Below are 20,776 nucleotides of genomic sequence, written 5' to 3' on the forward strand. Positions count from 1 at the left end.
CTTCTCCAGGATAAACAAGACCAGTTACCTCAGCCTCTCCTCACAGGTCAAGTGCTCCAGTGCCCAGATTTCTCTCTATTTCAGTTTAGTGATATCTTTCCTGAACTGGGGCATCCAGAACTGTATAGAACATCTAGATGTGATCTAACAAGTGTTGAGCTGAGACATTAATCACTTCCCTCACTCTCCTGGCTCTGCTCCTGTGAATACAGTCCAGGATGCTGTTGATCTTCTTTGCTTCCAAGGCACACTGCTGGCTCCCCTGCAGCTTGACCACCCTGTCCACCAGGACCCCCAGGCTCTTTTCAGTGGAGCTACTTCCCAGACCATAGGTCCAAGCCTGTACTGTTGTTGGCATTTCTTCTTTCCCAGGTGAAGGACTTTGCTTTTACCCTTGCTGAGTTTCATAAAGTTTCTGTTGGCCCATTCCTCCAGCTTGCTGAAGTGTCTCTGGATGGCAGCCCTGCCCTCAAGTGTATTGACTGGTGTCACCCCTCACCCCTTGGCATCATCTTCAAACTTGCCAAGAACACTTTTTATACTGTACTTTGTAATCACAAAAGTAGGTCACCTATGTAAATAATATTTCCCAGTTTCATTCTATTCTCTGGAAATACATTATCCACGACTAAGTAAAATCTAGACTCTCAAGAAAGTGTCCATATCCCCTCCCATCTCCAATTAGTAGCTAAATGATATTTAACTTTCTAAAGTGATGGAATGTTATGCACTAACCAAAGCTTTATATCCAGCTTAAACCAACTCTGACTATTACAACAAAAGAACCCGAAGTTACATGCTTCCTCTGACTGGCTGGATTTCTGCCATTCATGCTTACTATACAACACAATACCACTAATTGATGTCACAGTAGAGGAATTTTCCTACCCTGGAGTCACATATTCTAGAGAGGCGAGCATTCAGGACAAATACCAAATTCAGTACCCAATTGCAGGTTCATGCCGATAAAGGCTGAAGAGAAGCAAGAAAAAAACCAGCTATACTAATAATCACAGCAGTACTCCAAATCAAAAAAAACCCCCTCTGTAGTTCATACTCACAATACTTCCCCACAATATGAAGTTAGAAGTGACAATGGACCAAGCGTTTCTCATTGAAGGGAACTTGGGCAGAAATAACAATGTGTGGTGCATTGAGAGCAATAATGCAAGAAACAACAGGGGTTGAAGGATTAAAAACAGTTTGAATTTAGACAACAAAGAAACAAAGATACCAAAGGAATAACTTCACTTTTTTTTTTTAATAATATTTCTTAAAGCATTATTCATTGATCCACTGTGCGCTACTTAATTCTTATTTCAGTATAAAGAAAAGAATCTCATCAGGGTAGGTATTGTGATGTGGAATTCAACAAAGCATTGTTCACAGACATTGTTTATTCATCTCTGCCACCTGGTTTTGAATCCAGTCTCATTAATGGCAACTAAAAGCTTCTTGAATTTAAAAGCTTTACAGACTACAAGTGGAATAAATGTATACAGCCTCAGTGGAACTTTAACCGAACAGGGATTTGTGCCATGTTTTAAAGAAGCATGGAGAGTGGTATGCTTGATTGACCTGAAGTGAGGATTTTAAACTTCAAGAATTGCAAAAAGAGTACTCTACTATTCTCAGAAATCTAGTAGCAAACCAATTATATAAAATACAGTTGTAATAGATAATGGCTCTGATGTAATAGATATGAATGCTTTTATACCTTGTTGAAGGATTCAGTTATCATAACTTCTATTTTTAAACAGATTTTTTATTTCAAGCCTTCAGTTAACTCTCTTCCCCTTTTTACCACACCCACAAATGTGTTGTCATTTATAATTTCAAATAAATATAAAGATCTCCGATGTCAATGACAATCAAGAAAATCACCCAGTTGAATGGCAGTAAGAAATTTTGAGAGCAATATTTATAAAAATCATTGTACAAAGAAAATCTTTACATAAAATAGATTATGATCTTTTATTCCTGACTTACAAGTAATCTGGATGCTGATTTGAAGATCCAAATCTTTGAAACAGAATTCTAACATTTTTTTTAATGGCTTGGGAAAGATAATCAGGCTTGCTCATTTGGTCTGGGTACAGATTGTCAAGCTGTTTCCCTAGCAGGGAAAAAGTGCTTCTAAGAAGGTACTGAGAGTAGAGAAAGAATTTCCCATTCTGATTCTACCTTCTTCTCTGCAGTGACTAGAAATCAGAAATTTCTTGCAGGAGACATGGACGAGAAGGAGCACGCAGGGGTCAAGGAGGGAAGCTACATAAACTAAAGGAGACAACACAAAGCGTGACACAGTGCTAATGATGGAAAGATATTGTAAGAAATGAAGGGATGCGTGGATCGCAACTATCATAACGGTTTGATAGCAACTCAAAAGAGACCATCACTATTGTGGGGAAAACAGAGAAAGAGGGGAAGAGGAAAAGAATATGACATCAGAATAGGCAAATGGAACTTGATGTGGGAAATACTAAGAAATATAACACAACTTAAATTTGAGAAACAAGAGAGCAGAAAAAAAAGCCGACACAAAAAAATATTTTTCACTTCATCAAAATGGTTGATTTACCTCAAAATTCTATCAAGAGCCATGAATTGGATGCCACAGTTCTGCTCACCTTATTGATTGCCATGCTACTTTACCACCTGAAATCATCTGTGGGAAAAAAGGCAAAGCACAAGAGGCAACCCTGCACTAAATAAAATAAAGGAAAGTCATGCTAAAAACAAGCAGCGAAAACCAAACTTTCAGAAAATGGTATGAATGCTGAATGTTGCCTATAACAGTGTCATCTACACCAAATGAATGCTTTGAGCCTCTTGTTACTGGTGTGCTCTACCTAGGATAAGGAATAATATGACAAATGGATAGAGATGTATTTGCATCCCCTTTCACTCTGGCTAGTATTACAATGCTTTTAACATGACAATGTTATATTTAATAATCACAGTCAGTAGTATAACTATATTTATTATGGCTTCCTTTATGGCACAGTGCTTCTTGGATGACTTCTAATCACAAACGTCTCATAGACATTTCATATCTAGAATCACTTCTAAAATGTTCAGTAAGAATGTGCCCTCAGCCAGAGAGAGCTAGTCAAGAGAAAACATGGTGGGTTGTTTGGGGGTTTTTTCCCCCAATATGACAGCATTCTCTCCAAAAGTTGCATTCTTTAAGGGCACCTATGCAGTACTCCTCTTCCTTCCGGACTTAACCAGATGAATTTATTGAGCATGATTTACTGACATGGTAATGTACTCACGGTTTAAAGATAGGAATAAAGTAGTGAAATAAACTTATTTCCCTGAAATAGTCCAAACAGCCAAACGCAAAATCTATGACAGAAATCAAAGGAGGATAAATCAAACTACAAAAAGGAGGCAAACTGGTAACCAGTTAAGTACCCATGTTCTGACCAGAGTATAGGGGTCTAGATGACTCAGTAATTCAGTCCTAATAGAATCAATTACACAAAGAAACAGGTCTAGAAACCAAGTATTTTAACCCTATACAATAAGATTTATAAAAATTAATTAGGCAACCAAATTCCAATGACTTCAGCATGAGCTGTGTGTTTTAATTACTCTAAAAAATCTCCAGCCCCAGAAATCATGTTTCCTCCTTTGAAACAGTGCATACATCTCATTGCTACTACTTCAGAGTCAGGAAGTGTTTGACTTTTAGACATATAATTGGTGCAAGTATTGTTCTCCCACACTTTTAGTCCTGGTGTTTGTAAAAATTCCAGATGTTATTAAAAGGATTCCTAAAAATATAAACAATAATAGAAGACAGAGGGTTTATGTACTCAAATGTTATTAGAAATTTGACACAATATGCATGGCAGTGTATCATGATCCTTTACTAGTACCCAGAATTTACAAGTAATAATATTGTAAATTTGAAAGTTCTCCCAACATGAAAAAAAATGCATTTGCTAACTCTATTTCCTAGAGACCTGGGATTTTTCCAACTGCTAGATGTCCTTAACAGATTAACTTTGTGATTTCTACAGCCAGAGGGCTGTCAAAAAAATGAGAATGAGTATTCCCGTGCTTATCCAAAACCTAAACTACTTCTAAAGATTTCCTTCTAAATTTAAAAATTATCTTTATAGACTGTGTATTTATATGGCATACTTCTGAACAGTAGTCAACAACTCGTCTGTCTTATTTTTTGTCTATTTGTCATTAATATTAAAAAAAAACAAACAAGTGCTCAAAAGTTTTTCTATAGGACTTCATATTTAAAATCGGGTATCTGATAACATAAAAATGGTGTTCAATTAAATATTTTTAATATTAGTAACATAAAAACTGGTCATATCACTTCACCTGCCAACCCAAGTATTTAATTAAAGAAAAAAAATTAAGACTTAAATTAATTATAAAAATGACAATGATTTGCTAAAATTTTCAAATCCAGAGGATGCAGTCACAGACTTCATATTAATTTTGTTCAAAATCCACATGACTTTGAAAACATGAGCAAGTATTAACTACAGGGTAATTGCTGTTTCACCACAGCGTGTCTTCTTCACACTGAATAATGGCTTGAAGTTCTTTTAATGTATTATTTCCAACATCGTCATCAGTAGAAAAATACTACCTTTTATTTCCTCTGAGAGAAGGATGACAGCTAGGTAATAATACCAACAAAATGCTATCAATGAAAAAGATGTCAGGGATTTTGCTGGGTAAATATAAACTATCATCTCCTTAAAATAATGATACATGTCCAGTTCATAAGAAGAGGTTATATGCACTGTTTATTTATATTACTGTTAGTGCTGCAAGTGGACCTACATTTTTTGCCCACTGCTGTTTTCGTAAGTAAGTGCTTGATATTTAAGTCTTAAGAATAAGGTATTTCAATTTCTTAAGAATATGATAACCTACATCTTTCAACAAGTTTCTAAGCATCTTCAGTTTTCACCGCCATCAATATAAGCAAAACATTCAGCAATGTGTTCCAATTTTATTTGTACTATGTACCTAAACTTGCTAAAGTCATAGGAAGTAGACATGCATGTAACCAATGCTTATAAACAGCAACAAATACACAAAATCAAAAATGGTAATACAAGCAATTGAAAGATTTAAATTTATGACTTTTATTTCTTCCTTTCAGAAATATATTTCTCCAACAAAAGACTAAGCTACATCTCTTGAAATTAATCCTGCAGCCAGAAATAGCTATGCGATTTAAGAAACAATATTAAATCTTAGCAGTAAATCACCTTCAATATTTTGCGTGCCTTTGGTATTGAATTTTACATCTGCAGTTAAGAAAAAAAAAAAAAGACAACTGCCTTGCTATTACTCAGCAGGATACAGATTCCTTTTTGTAAGTGGAATTCCAGACATTCCATCTGTTTCCCATAAAAGTAGAAAACAGTTGGTCTTAAAGTAGATCAGTAATAGTACATCTAAATAGCATAGGTAGAAGGCACATCCAGTCAAACAATACACCTATAGCAAAAAAATTTTATTATTCCTTTGTACAAAATTCATGCATATGAACCATTGCTTAAGCAATGATATGATTCACATATCAGAAGACTGATAGTTCTTGACCAGTAAAGAGATAAAACATTCTTAAAGTGAGATTTACAAAATGACTGAATATAACAGACAACTACCAAAACAGAAACAAAGGAATATCTATCCTGTTTTCACTGTCTTTTTCACAGTTTTCACTGGCTGTTTTCACAGCCAGCCAGCTCAGGGGGCTATAGCTACCTTGCAATGTCTCATCTGGTCATGCAAAAACTCTTTTCACGTGGTTAGAGTTACACATCTAATTTATTATGCATACAGAATGGGCATTTTCTTATTGTGAAAGCAAATCTCCACGTTACCATGTTAAAAGCAGTAACTACATATGCAAACATTAATTTGCATGAGAAAATTACTGTGTACACAGCATATGTGCATTACGGTAGTGTTTTGAAAAATTAGACCTGATTTTTGTTGCATGACTAGACAAGACAGCATTCACATGTAAATATACACATATGTGTACAAAGCTCATCTAATGATAATTTTAAAAAAAATCACACACAACAAACTTCACACATAGGACCATGATAATATTTCTGTCCAGTTTTTGGTATAACAGGAGCAAGCTCATAATTAAGTTATTTTCATAAAGAAAATGTAAAAATCAAAGTATTCCACTTCTATATGCAACCAAAAAACTGCACTTTTCTCCTAGAAGTATGCATTTTTGCTATGTTAAGAAATCTCTGAAATGGTCTAAACCTTTTGTTGAATTACTTTAAAAAAATTTCTCCTAGGAATAGGCCACAACAATGGATTATGTTATTTTTCTGTCACTTTCATAATTTCATGTAATGCAAATTATAGGCCTAATCCTAAATACTAAATAATGAATGTTTCTTTGAATTCATATTACAAGCATGGGCCTGCAGGGTCAGGCTTTATAATATCAATTTAAGTAGTGAAAACAGAATGACAGACCCTTAAAATATGAAATAAGTAAAGCTTTCTTTGTGCACTTGAACAATCTTAAGCATGTGCACACAATTATGACAAAACCACTCATTTTACCGTTTCATAGTAAATACAAGTACATCATGGAAATATCTATGAAACTTACTCTACACCACAGAAGCATCCAAATACAGAAATACAGACCACAGATTTTAAACAGAGCTATTATATTTGTTCTAGAGAAGGAAAACAATTGAAAACAAAAGTGAGAAAAAGTTATGTCTAGAAATACTATTATATATCATTATATGTCTTTCATATATGATATGAAAGAGAACTCAATAACATTTCTCTGAAGTAAAACACTTTGGAATCCAATACAAATTCTTACCACTTAATCACCTTCACTCTTTAGTTTACTTGCCACACTAACAAAACCCCACTTATAGAAATATTTCCATTTTATTAAAGACTGTTGTGCACACATAGGTCAATAAACCATAGTCATAACTTAAGGATGCCAAAAGCTAGAGATAAACTACTGTCATTTCAGACACCCTGAGCCAAACTATCATCCTGCTTTTATAAACCATAACATAAGAGTAACACATTTGTGACTTTTATACATGGTTCTCTCTTCCACAGAAAATAAGCCCAGGATATTTCCTACTACTTTCTTTTTATGCAAACGGTCCTGATAAATTTGTTAGAATGAAAAGAGAATTATTAGAAAACTATTTCTAACATTTTGTATATAATAATAGCTTTAATAGTTTTGTGACTGATATTCCCTTTTTTCAATAATACCTAAGTAACCTATTAACTCTGAAAAAATGGAAAGATACTAAATAGATACTGTACTGAGCTAAATATATGTCATCCATTGTGCTCCGTATTGTACTGCTGTTTCAGCCTAAGTATTATATTTTGAATGGCTAGTTCTTTTTCCTTACTGCTTTGCACAACTGAGGTATTACTAACGTTCAAACACTACATACACCTTTTCACTTATCACAGTATTTTTTTGATAACTACTATTAAGATAAGTCATTCAGAATCAAAGAAAGGCAACAAAACTGGTGAAGGGTCTGGAGCACAAGTCTTATGAGGAGCGGCTGAGGGAACTGGGGTTGTTTAGGCTGGAGAAAAGGGGGCTGAGGGGAGACCTTATCACTCTCTACAACTACCTGAAAGGAGGCTGTAGCCAGGTGGATGTTGGTCTCTTCTCCCAAGCAATAAGTGATAAGAGGAAATGACCTCAAGTTGTGCCAGGGGAGGTTCAGGTCAGATATTAGGAAAAATTTCTTCACCGAAAGTGTTGTCAAGCACTGGAACACGCTGCCCAGGGAAGTGGTTGAGTCACCATCCCTGGAGGTATTTAAAAGACGTGTAGATGTGGTACTTAGGCACATGGTTTAGTGGTGGACTTGGCAGTGTTAGTCCATCAAGTTGGACTTGATGATCCTATAGGTCTTTTCCAACATAAATGATTCTATGATTCTATGAAAACCCCACTCAAAACCATACTACATGGAAGAAGAACAAATTCTTTTAAAAAATTTATTTCCATTTATTTCAAAACTATGTATCTGATACTTTCTATGTTGAACTAAAATATTTGTGATGTTCAGATAGATGTTTTGAACAACTTGTATGTTAGCAGCTTACTAGAGAAGTCCAAGATACAAGGCCACTGTTTCTATATAGCTAGTTTTCTATTCCAGATTTCATTGTGAAGACTACTGTGTTCAAACACAAACTATCTACAAAGAGGAAGATAAATGTTTTCAAGAAAATTAATTTGGTTTGGAATCTTCTTTTTCAAATAGATATTCCACTCTTTCTCTGTCACAACAATTACAAAAACATAACAAAGAATAAAACTCTTGATTCTCCAGCTTGAACCTTTGTTATAAACTCTGTTCCAAAACCCGTAAAGATGATAGCTCATTAAACAATTAGCTAGTTTATCTGTAAAGATTATTGAGCATGTATGTTTATATCTAAATAAAATTATTGGTTTTCAAAAGAAGCAGTAATTCTGAATGACTAATTTATAAAGTTTTAAGAAAGCATAAGAAGCAGCGGAGTATCAGGCTATCCTTCCCTCCCCCCTGAGAGATATTCAAGATGATCTTATTTTAAAATCTATGCCACAGGTAATATATTCCATTTGATTCATTCAAGATTTAGACAGGCAATAAATGCTGAAGGAAATTACCACATAAATGACATTCCTTGAAACTAGATGGGCCTGAGAATGAGAGAGTTATTATTTTATCCAAGCAATAATACTCATCCTGTACTCAAAATATAGAATTGAGTATTCTGCTCAAAATGAAAGGACAGCTCTCTACTTTCTAATTCTTCAGAAGGTAAATTGGTAAAAAATCAGTCTAATGGTGTTTTTAATGTTAGTAATGGCAGTCATGAGCATAGATTTTGACTAGCTTTAGCTTAGAACCTTATAGTGACTTAGACTTTAGCAGGTCCCTTAAACATTTCAAGTACAAACTATGAAACTGCATGAGTTGGGGTTTTTTTATGCCTTTTAGGCAATCTGATGCCCAAGCACAAACAGCATTCACAGACAGCACATGAATGCACATGCAGGACTTGTTTACATAACATCAAGATTTTCTGTAGTGATCGTTCTTGTAATGATTTAAGCACTTATATGTGTCTTTATCTGAAACAGACGTAGTGTTTTAATAGAATATGAATTACCAGATTATTCAGGAGAAAAAATTACCTATGGAAAAAATAAATATACTGACTTATAAATGATCTTATGCAAGGAATCTCCCTCTCTGAACTTATCTGACACCTGCCTAACTCTCTGCATCTACAGTTAAAACCTTCAGAGAAGAGCAATATGCATAAACCACTTTGCTTTCTGTACATAAGCATTCTGTGAAGGATCTGGCAGTACAGAGAACTTCAGGCAGACTTCCCCTTTCTTGACAAAAAGAAACTTAAAAGGCTGAGAGAACATCAGCTTTCAAAAGTATGATCTCAGTACTAAAAGAAATCTAGTTTATTCTTGTTTTAATTATTGTTTAATTATTTGCAGACTGCATTTTTTTGTGCCAATGTAATACTAGTTCGCCAAGTTGAAATATGCATGTTAACTACTTTAAAGCATTTTACACTAGATGGCTATACAAGTATGATTCAAAGAACTTTCCTGCAATTTCAGTCCAAATTAATATTTTAAGTGTGATTTTAAAAAAAAAATTCTCTTTTTTCTTACAATAACAAGTAACCAAGAATTGAATGTTTTGCTTCAAAGCAGAAACTATGCACAATTTTCAGCTGTGGCTGACAACACACTGTTGTGTAGATGAAGTAAACTCATTGCAGGGGGCACTCATTTTCCAAAGTTGTGTTAATGATTAATTAGACTGCACTTGAAATGTTTGTCCTATAGACAATGTTTAGCTAGTTCAACTGGACCAATTGTTAAAATCACTACATTCAAAATTTAGTTCGCTATATCATAAAACCCACAATAATGGGCATTTTTCAGTCTTGCGTATTATATTGTTCTTATACTATATTGTTTTACTTGCTTCTACCCTCTTTTAAAACTTTTATTAAAAACATTTGCAGTTTCATTGTATTAAAGAGCTCAAAGTCATTCCCGTCTTTACTATTGTCCTGGTTTCAGTTGAGAGGGTTAATTTTCTTCATAGTAGCTAGTATGGGGATATGTTTTGGATTTGTGCTGGAAACAGCGTTGATAACACAGAGATGTTTTTGTTCTATGGACCTATTGTTGAGCAGTGCTTACACAGAGCCAAGGCCTTTTCTGCTTCTCGTGCTGCCCTGCCAGCGGGATGGCTGGGGGTGCACAAGAAGTTGGGAGGAGACACAGACAGGACAGGTGACCCCAACTGACCAAAGGGATATTCCATACCGTATGATGTCATGCTCAGTTTATAAGGAGCTTGGGGGAAGGGGGGGGGGGGGGCGACGGCATTCGGAGTGATGGCGTTTGTCTTCCCAAGTAACCGTTACGCGTGACAGAGCCCTGCTTTCCTGGCGATGGCTGAACACCTGCCTGCCCATGGGAAGTGGTGAATGAATTCCTTGCTTTGCTTTGCTTGTGCACGTGGCTTTTGCTTTACCTATTAAACTGTCTTTATCTCAACCCATGAGTTTTCTCACTTTAACTTTTCCAATTCTCTCCCTCATCCTGATGGGGGGGAGTGAGTGAGCGGCTGCGTGGTGCTCAGCTGCCAGCTGGGGTTAAACCACGACAACTACGTATAGTTTGTTTCCTTTTGTCTACATCACATTTGGTCACATCTGCAAGAGAAGTGTAGACTTTTTTAAGGCAACATTTTTTCTTTTTTAGTTAAAAATTACCTAGTAAGGCCTAAAGATGCATGGAGATGAATTAACACATAACTTGACGGTTCTCCCTAGCTTTCACCAAAACATAAATAAGTTCACCATATTTCTACATGAGATTCTGGTACCCTGTACCAAAAGTGTATATCAACACTACTTAATTTACCTAACCTTAAAGTTTATATAGTTAGTAAATTTGCATATCACCTGGCAGCTTATAGTTTCAAATAACTTATTACTAGGTAAACCACAGAAATGGTTTAAAATGGAGAAGATTAAAACCAAATTGAATTAGAAAGCGTTTGCTGCATGCTGTGTTCTAGAAACGAAATGAGGAAAAATTATAAATCAAGATTAAAATTGTACATTAAAATCTGTGGTCCTCACAGTGAAATTTGTTTTCAGTTATTTGCATGCCCAATGCAATCTATAAAAGTAAATAATATTACTCCATATTCAAAACTGACTAAACATAAGAGGAACAGCACAGAACCATAGGTGGTACGATCCTAACTCTACAAGTAGGGGCTGAGATCTACCATTGCCCTGCCTAGTATGGTCAGTCCACTCACACACTATGAAAAGCAAGGAGAAGCACTACAAACAATAATAAACAGAATACAAACAGAAAGCCTGAGAGACAGTAGTGAAGGAAAAGCAACAGCTAAAGCTGTCAAGAGTACTTTCCAAATAATCCAGTCTCTGTAGTTACTGTAATAGGTTCTACCAATGTCTTGGATACCCGCATCAAATATTCAGTGCCACAGTGTCAGGCGTAACAAATACTTTACATGTATTTACAAGCATTTTTGGTAAAGGAATGACAAGAAAAGTTGTGAATTAATAACAGTTAAGAGTGAAGGATGGTGGTGGAACACAGTTTTTCCACAAACAATATTAAGTTTGCCAATACTTAAACACATCTTTCCCCATGAAATAATATTTTCCATGTATTTTGGTTGGGTTGGTTTTTTTCCTCTTCCATGGGATTACAGGGAGGTCAACTGTGAAAGTACAAGTAAGATTTAGCCTAATCATTTTCTACCTGGCAAAAATCCAGAAAATAAGTCAAGTAGTATAATATCATTAGTAGCTTGGAGTTGTTTTGTTGTATGTATTTGCTTGTGAAGCAAGCTCAACAGTGTATCAAACTTTAACTGCAACACATCTCTAATGGTTAACCAAGGTCTTCCCTTCCCATATTCTCAGCATCAATTCATTGTTTTTATCCACTGTTACTGTGTTCTCAAATTATTTCTGTCAAGCACAGAAAATACTTTCATGAAGGTCTTACCAAACCAGACATTCCAAGCACGGCTGCTAAACTAGGCATTTACTGGAAAGTCTGAGTATCAAAACCAAGTAGTAACTTCAGCATTAAATTATAAAATTACTCTGCCCAGGCAGATCTCTATGACCACTCACAGTCTTCTGTGAATTCTCTAAAGATTCTGTGGGATTGTGGCATGTCTTAATTGATTTAATCTCTAAGAAAATGCAAATACAAAAGAGCCATAATGAAGGTAATTATATAGTAAGAATTAATAACAATGTGTAGAGCAGATACAGATACAGAAAATAATTATTTAAATGGTTTATCTAATTTTCTTTTCTCCTCAGAAAGGACTTCAAAAAATGAGAAAAAGATAGGATTCTCCAAAACAGAAAAAGTCATTTAATGTCATATACCATCTGTCTTGTAGATTGGAGGTGCCTCTTCTCCTTGCTTAACTATATCAAAATGTATTCAATATGCTCACATAGATTCCCCTAATATTTAACAATTCAAAATCAAGCTACTCAAATAGCTTATTTGTTTGTATCATCTTTGTTTCTAATGGCCATTGAAGTGCTGCGTGAAACTACCTAAATCGTCAGTTAGAAAAATAAGTCAACTATTGAAAGAAGTGGGAGAGAGAGAGAGAAACCAACCAAACATACAACTGGCAGAAAAAGAAATACCTGACACCAAAGAGGAGTTTAAGCAGGAATAATAAAATTAGCTGAGCTGGAATTGGTTCTAGCATTGGTGTTTACTTCTACTGTAGTTAAATATAATTCTGATATTTAAAGATTAAAAATCCCATTATTTTAGTTCTGTTTCACTGTTTACACTGCCAGTTCCATGTCAAGAATGTTAAAAGAAATCCAAATGCTCCACCTGAAGAAAATCACCAAAACAAGGAAAACAGATTTTATTTCAAAAGTACCTTGAAAATTGAGACAATTGAAATTCTAATTTCATTCTGTTTTGAATAAAGATACTTTTTATAAATGTAATAACTTCAAACAATATCTTGTAAGTTATCCCTCTGTGGTGAAAAGTAAGCACCAGAATCAAAATCCCCATGTTTACTTTCCATCTTATTAAAAGATCGGAAGTTCCCTCTGAAGCAGCAGTTTTGCAGATTCACATTTTATCTATAGAGTAAATAGTTTAGTACAGCAAAAAATAACTAACTGTAGCCTAACACTTAAGACACGAATTTCTGCTCTAGTTCTTTCCATGACACTAAATTTAAAAGAAGAATTTAAATCAAAAGATTGCAGTTACATCATCAGCTTTGTCACCAGCTCACCGAGAGCCTGGCCATGTTTCTTTGTGTTCATAAGGTATCCAGTTCTCTAAAATGCTTTGACCTCTGTAATGCAATATCACAAAAAAAAAAAATTATATATACTACTCTATTTTTCTTGTGAGGCTTTTATTTTCCAACACAATTTTTCTGATTTTAAAAAGCATCAGTCGCTCACATCATTTTTATTTTCTTTGCCCGCTCTTGACACATGCAGTTACTTATCACATGGAAGAAAATGTCTGGTTTATCGCTATCATCTGAAGAATTTGCCTTTGGGCTCTTGATTTAAAAATTTCCAAGGCTTCCCAAATGAGCAGAATTAACTGAATTAGGAAAAAAACCACAAAGCAGAACAAAACAAATCCACTCATTTCAGCTCACTTTTCTAGACTTTCCATAGTAGTTTAATCCCATAAAATCCAAAGTAAAGCCTGTTAGATATAAAAGAAAAATGCAAAGCTCCCAATTTAAGGACTAGTTACAACTCATTAAAGTAAGGACACATATAATTTGAAGCATTAGAACGTATGGTGAAATATAATTAGTGGCTATGAATCAAACCTGGATGGATTAAACTAATTCCTGGAATGCTATTATGGAGAGTACCTTGTGGAGAAAGAATGATCCTTCTGTTTGCACAGCAACTAAACAGCTTCAATTTACTTTTAAAATTGACTTGAATAGAGATAAAGGCCCAGCATTTCAAAACGTGGCCTTCTAAATATAATCAGCCTGAATTATGCCTGTTTCACACTGCAGTACTTGCAACCTGGTTACAGGCAGCAGGGATAAGGCTGCACTCAGCTTATTTCACTGCTTAATTTATATGGTAATTACCACACTACAGCCAGAATGGAGAGCATCTGCCAAAACTGAAGGCCCCAGAATAATAAAACTGACATGTGCTGTGATATTGTTGAAGTGCTGACTAAGAAACTTCTTTTATCTCCTCTTGCAGCTATAAAATGGTATTCGTGTTATTACTAGCAGGGAATTTTAACAGCCTTGCATTGACAGCAATTATGTAACACATGCACAAAACAATAGAGTTTCACATCACTTAATAAATCCTTGAGCTCTCTTAGCTCCAGATCTCTCGCTGGCTGGATTTTATGGTCTGGTAGTTCTATCCGACCTTCAGAACACTGAAGTATACAAACCACAAAAGCACTAGAAAATTATTAGAAACAACTGGCTTTTCTCCCTGTTAGATCTATTTAATAAAGAGGGCACGATGCATAATCATGGAGGTTAATTAAAAGATTTGCCCACTCACTTTTCTCTGTAGCTAAATGCTGTTGTGAACCCCTGGTATTAAAACAAGCAAGATACAGATATTACTTTTCCTATTAAGAACATCCTCTTATTAAGCAACACTTGCATTTAAAAAATAGCAATTCCTGTAGCATGTAACAATAGAACAAATTCAATCTAATTTAATCTTTTGTTAATGTTGATCAGAATAAAAACATATCATTAATGTAAGGAATCTAAATTTGCAGCTGATTTTCCTGCTGATATTATGAATTCAGTTTCCAATACTATGCTTTATTTTTTTAGCTTTAACATATCGCACCTGAAACTCCTAGCTTCAGTATCAAAGCTTCATAAACAAACTAGAAACAATCTATTATAAAGGCTTAAAAAACAAGCTGTCAGATAAGTAAGTATGCGTAATTGAAAAATAAAGAATACAAAGAAAAGTTCAAAGGCCGTTTCTGTATCGGAACTTACACAGAAAGATTAATTCACATGGCACGAATCCTCCCTCCTCCTCCTCCAATCAAAAATTATTTGATAGGTGTTTCCATTCAAAAACAAGCAACACTGTTTCACCTTCAGAAACTAGACAGTCACTGAAAGTCACTTGCTAATGAGACAGAGAATAAACCAGCTGTTCAAAGTTATTCATACAATAATTTTGGACACTGAGAATTCAGTTTTCTTACGACTGGAAAGACCTTTGTTTCCATGAATTCATTATACACCACTTATTTCTCTCCACACTTCATATCTATACTCTGGATCTATTACAGGTTACACTCTGTGGGTATCATTCATAAAGAGTTTAATACATGCATAATTATTATTTCTAATTATTTTCTCCACAAATCACTCCATACTCTCTGCATTCTATACAGGACTTACATTTGCCATTTCTTGAATTCACATAATTCAAGTTTATTAGTAATATTATATAAATTCAAGTTAAAGACATGCCTCTGAGAAAGTATCCTGAATCCACTATCACACTGTACTTAAAATTACTCTTACAAAAATAGGCCACAATGCCTTTCTTTGTATACAATACCAAAAAAATCACTGTTCTTTTGCTGCTTTATACACTAAAAATTCTTAGCTGCTTGTTGCTATCCTTCTGAAGTCACTTTCCTCATTACTGCTTTCTAGCTTTGTCCCTAAAAATACTAGTAATAAAAGCACTTGTCAGTATTTACATTGAATTTTCTTTCCCCGATCAATTATCTTAAACTAAAAATTAGTACAAGATATTGCATATAAGTAACAATTCTAGTAATAAACAACTCTAATTACTTTCCCAATTACATGGGTATACCTGTTAAATATATGATAAACCCAAAAACTTTTAAAATGTGCTATATTTATACGCAAACCTTCTTATCCTAATATATGAATCTTTGGAATTTTTTAACAGACAGAGCACTAACTGCAAAAGCCTGCATTGGCAAGAGGTTCTTCAATATGAAGATTCTATGAAACTGAGAAAGTCACACACATGGCTTCAACCAAAAGGGTGAAGTCTCGTAGACTGCTCCTCACCAACCAGGAGCTTCCAGCAGTCTCTTAAGAAGCTTCTATTACACTTAAGCCAAGAGCAGAGAGGGCACAAAATGTTTGTTTCCTGTAGAATGAAGACTCCCTGCTGAGACACACCACTCTTCCTTCAGATTTCTTTGAAGGACAGCTTTGATTTACAGAAAGAAAAGCAGCTAGGAAGAAAGAAGGTCTGCTACAACCCCATGTTCATGTTTGTATAAGCAGTTATCTAGTTTTAATCTTTTTTTTTCTATGAACATCCCAGAAAGTGAAACTATTCAGAACATTTAGAGTTAAATACTTTTCTTAGCAACAAATATTGTTTAGTGTTCAATATATACATATATCTATATACCACAGTATAATTACACTACTTTACAATAAAGCCTTAGAGAACATAAATTCACTCAGAAGAAAAATATACACCCTGTAACCAAAGACTATCAATAGACCAGGCAGAAAAGACCATACGACCAAGATATGAACAATGACTAGATGCCACCAGAAAGTGATGGGGAGCCCCCTGCATGTCAGAAAATTAAGACAATCACATAAAGAATGCAGAGGTGCTAAAAAAAAAAAAGGGCAGTCACAGAGGGCATGCAAGGGGAGATCCTTAGTTTGGAGGTGTGTTTAATTTTGACTGCTTTTTGCATTTGGGAAAAAGAACTGACTACATTGTTTGGTTTACTCTTTAAATTATAAAGAAAAAAAAAAAGAGCCTTTGAAGATATAGTGCAATTACTATTGAAGGAATAATTTAAAAGTGTGGTACTTTAAAGGAAGGAACTCAACCTATTCTCTCCTAAGTATAATTGGCAGAGTAAACATAAAAATAGGTCATATTAAGAAGTAGAGGAAAACATTTCTTACAAAGTCCAGTCAGTATCTTCTGTCTTCCAATATCAACTTGTTATAATAGGCTTCTTTTTCAGATACTACCTGAATAGGTGAAACTAAAGGCAACACGTTATTTAGTAAGCATATCTCCATAAATAAGTACTCTAGAAGTGAAAACTTCTAAAGAATGATCACTATCCTGCAGTATTATGTACCAACGTACATTTCTCAGTATTTATAAGCGGAATAGTGCCAAAATGAAGAGATAATGGGGGGGGAGGAGCAGAATCAAACCCAAAACCAAATCAGACAACAGAAAAAAGAGCCAAAGAAAAGAACCTACCACCCTGTTTCTTTCAGAATCAGAGGACTGTGCTAATGATTAGGATCTATCACAAAGTATGTGGCCATGCCTCTTAGGTACACACAGTTTGTGTAATGACAATTACACTTGGCCTTCATAGCTACAAAAGTACATGCCCAGAAAGTGATTTCCAAGTCTCAACCTACTTCCTCTTTATACGAGGGGAACCTCGATGACAAGGATATAGGCAAGTCTTAATAAAAAGTCTTCTCACCACAGCCCTGAAACAAAACACTAGGAAAAACAAAATTCATGCTGTTAGAAACCATTAATCTAGATCAACGATGAGACTGTCATCTGCAAAAAGGGAGTTCCTAGTCCCCACACAATAATCTGTTTATGCATTTTGCATAAGAGAATCAAAGTCTGTACAAACAGTGTTCCGAATGTTACCTTCTTTTCTTCCAGAGAAGCATCCTGCCCATCACTGGGCTAGAGAAACATTGTTCTTACAATTTATGCTGGTCTGGCCATGAATTTTGTGTTCCTGGATGAATATCTTAATTCATCAAGCAGGAAAATGATGAAAATATTTTAATTCTTCATGAAGGAAAATAGAGACAAAGCTACCGAGATTAAATTGTTGAGGTTGAAGGAAGAGGAAGAGGAAGACAGATGCTAACTTCCTAGGTTGTGTTTCTGAAAGAAAATGGGCGTAATCTTCATCATGACTGGTTACACACTTTGTACTTATGGCTGCTTGGGTGCATTGGCGTGCTATGAGCATGTCTAGCAGACAGAGCCCATAGACAAAGGAAGGTTCAGTCTCAGAATTAAAAAATAGACTTAGGCATGAGATAGGCCACGAGATGCCCAACTCTGCCAAACTGGCAACCAGTATGAATACTCAGTAGCAGAACATTAGGTATCTACGTAATTTTTCCATCAAAAGTTTATATGCCCTCAGCTCTTCCGATTCTAATGAGAGGGAATATTTTAAGTGAAGATTTTCTGGAAAAGGGACATCCCAACTTATTAAGCATTTTTTGATACTGGCCTCCACTACGCAGCATAACTAAAAAATACGCTGTGTAATTAGACTATTTAGATCAATGAGACAAAACTTTCAAAGCTTTTCTCAAATCAACTTTGTTTGACTCTGTAAACAGGATTACAGTGTTTCTGAAAAGAAAATTATTGCATTCATGCTAGCAATACTGCTGTTGTCATCTCAGGAAACTATTTCCAGAAGCCAAAAATCCATCAGAAATACTTCTAGCTTTCAACTAAGCTTTGCTGTAAACCTCTGATTATCAGATTTATCACAGTATGCCATCAGTTTGTGTTAATATATTAATTGTAATATCCATCATATATAGATTTAATGGAATTTGTATACTCTTAGGAATCATAGTGAAAATAACTTTTTTCTTTAATAATATTGCCTTTTATAGGTGAATATAGATAAAGGATTACATAGTGTAAACTGAAATACATGAGATGTCAACACCAATATTACAAATATTCATAATAAAAGTCACATCCTGCTAGGATATTTCAGATGTTTTTGGCTTAGGAGCCACATGTGGCTGTCAAATAGTTTGATGCAGTTTACAAGAGTATCAGCACCCTGTGCATCTGCTATGTGCTTTACACCCTCCACTTTTAGAGATGCTGTTTGATTACACATCCATACTGGCCTAACAAGTTAAAGTGTCTCAAGAAAAGATTAAAGCTCTAGTGCATAGTTTGTACATGCATACATACACACACACACACACGTATAAGATTAATTTACAGCCAAAAATTTTCTCTGTTGACATTTATCACAGACTTTTAATCACATAATTGTCAACCCTAAGATGGAAAGATGCACTTATGTGCTACTTATCAAAACATCAAGATGTTAATACTCGCCCATAAAGGATAAACTACACCTAAGTACATGTTGCAGAAGGTTTCCTCCACAGCAGCCCTGTTGTTTTTCTTCTCTCATTTTAAATGTGACATCTTAGGGCAAAGTAGAAACACAGCCTTCCCCTACAGCACTGCAGAGATACAGGCTTTTCTCTATTTCTCTTTAGTGCACAGGGTGCAAGGCGGCCAACAAAAACAAGGCTTCTTACCTACAGAGATTAAAGAACAGTGCTAACTGGCAGCAAGGAATGAGGAACTCCTAAGTGTGCCAACAGAGATGTGTAACAACAAGTAAACACCTTCTGCTTGCCTCAAAAGGACACGCACACTTCAATGATGAAAATTTTATGTGTGGATACCTGTATTAACCAGAGAAATTGTTAATCATTATTTTAATACCACCACAGCTAGAAACCATAGTGATTGCATTGAACTGTGATGCTAGATGTCGTACAAACACAGGAAGACAAAGGAGAAAAGAAAATCGCAAACCTGTAGGTATATGCATACAAATGCTACATACACATAGGTAGTCAAGTACCAGGAAAACACTGAAACTCCAGTGATCAATATGCTTGACTGTCTTAAATCAGAAATACAATCCTCAGCAATTCACCGAAAAGTGTTTTGAAAAGCCTTTAGACATGAGGGAAGCAGAGCAATATGCAATTGTTTGAAAATATAACAACTAGATGTTGAAGGGCACCGTCCTGCTTTGAAGCCAACTATTTATCTCAACCACAAACTAAACATGACAGGTTGAGAGAAAGAGGAGTTAAGAAGGAATGAAAAAGGGCCTTGCAAATGGATACATGCAAGCTGGTTTAGACACGATGGTGGGAGAGGTCAGGGGGCAGATAAATGGATGGCATAGTAAAAAATGTAATAAGCAAATACAAGAACACTGTTATATCATATTTGTTGAAGTCAGAGAGCACAGAAGGTGTGACGAAGGATATACTGAAAGAATAATATAAGAGCATAGAAGCTAGTCAGTTTTCATGAATTCTGTCATCGTCTAAGATAAAACACATTTCCAATAACAGTCTGTTTGATGGTGTTGAATGCCATTCATAAAGACAATTAAGAAAGTAGTGCAGTTACAATTAAATTTAAATCATGCTAGAGATACAAAACCGAAGGAGATTGAGCAATGACAATAAATAGCACTACATGAATTTAGAGATGGGTGGGTAGTCAAGGATGGTTTGTTTGTTATTTTAGGATGGTAAACACCATAATATATAGGAGAAAAAAGGTGAGAAAGCTCAACTCTACAGAAGAAAATGAGATCATATGCAAGATATTGGGAAAGAGAATGGGGACAAAGGTGGGGGGGAGAGAAAAAAAAAGACAGAAGGCTTCCTTTCAAATTTAGCTGAGAGAAGTACAAGAGAGAGATGCTTCTCCGTTTTCTCCTACACATTCTCGGGTAAACGATTGGCAGAGTCATCGCCTTAACTGGAAACTCTCTGCATTTGAGGAGAAGGAGGATCAGTACATTGAACTGACA

The 20,776-nt window shown here is 35.2% G+C and overlaps 1 protein-coding gene across 6 annotated transcripts in view; it reads right to left on the minus strand.

Moving 5' to 3' along the window:
* Positions 1-20,776, minus strand: part of FSIP1 (fibrous sheath interacting protein 1) — an 86,045-nt gene that overhangs the window by 28,090 nt on the left and 37,179 nt on the right. The gene's annotated exons all lie outside the window — the stretch shown is intronic.

Source organism: Balearica regulorum, chromosome 5 (assembly GCF_011004875.1).
Source record: "Balearica regulorum gibbericeps isolate bBalReg1 chromosome 5, bBalReg1.pri, whole genome shotgun sequence".
Lineage (NCBI taxonomy): Eukaryota > Metazoa > Chordata > Aves > Gruiformes > Gruidae > Balearica > Balearica regulorum.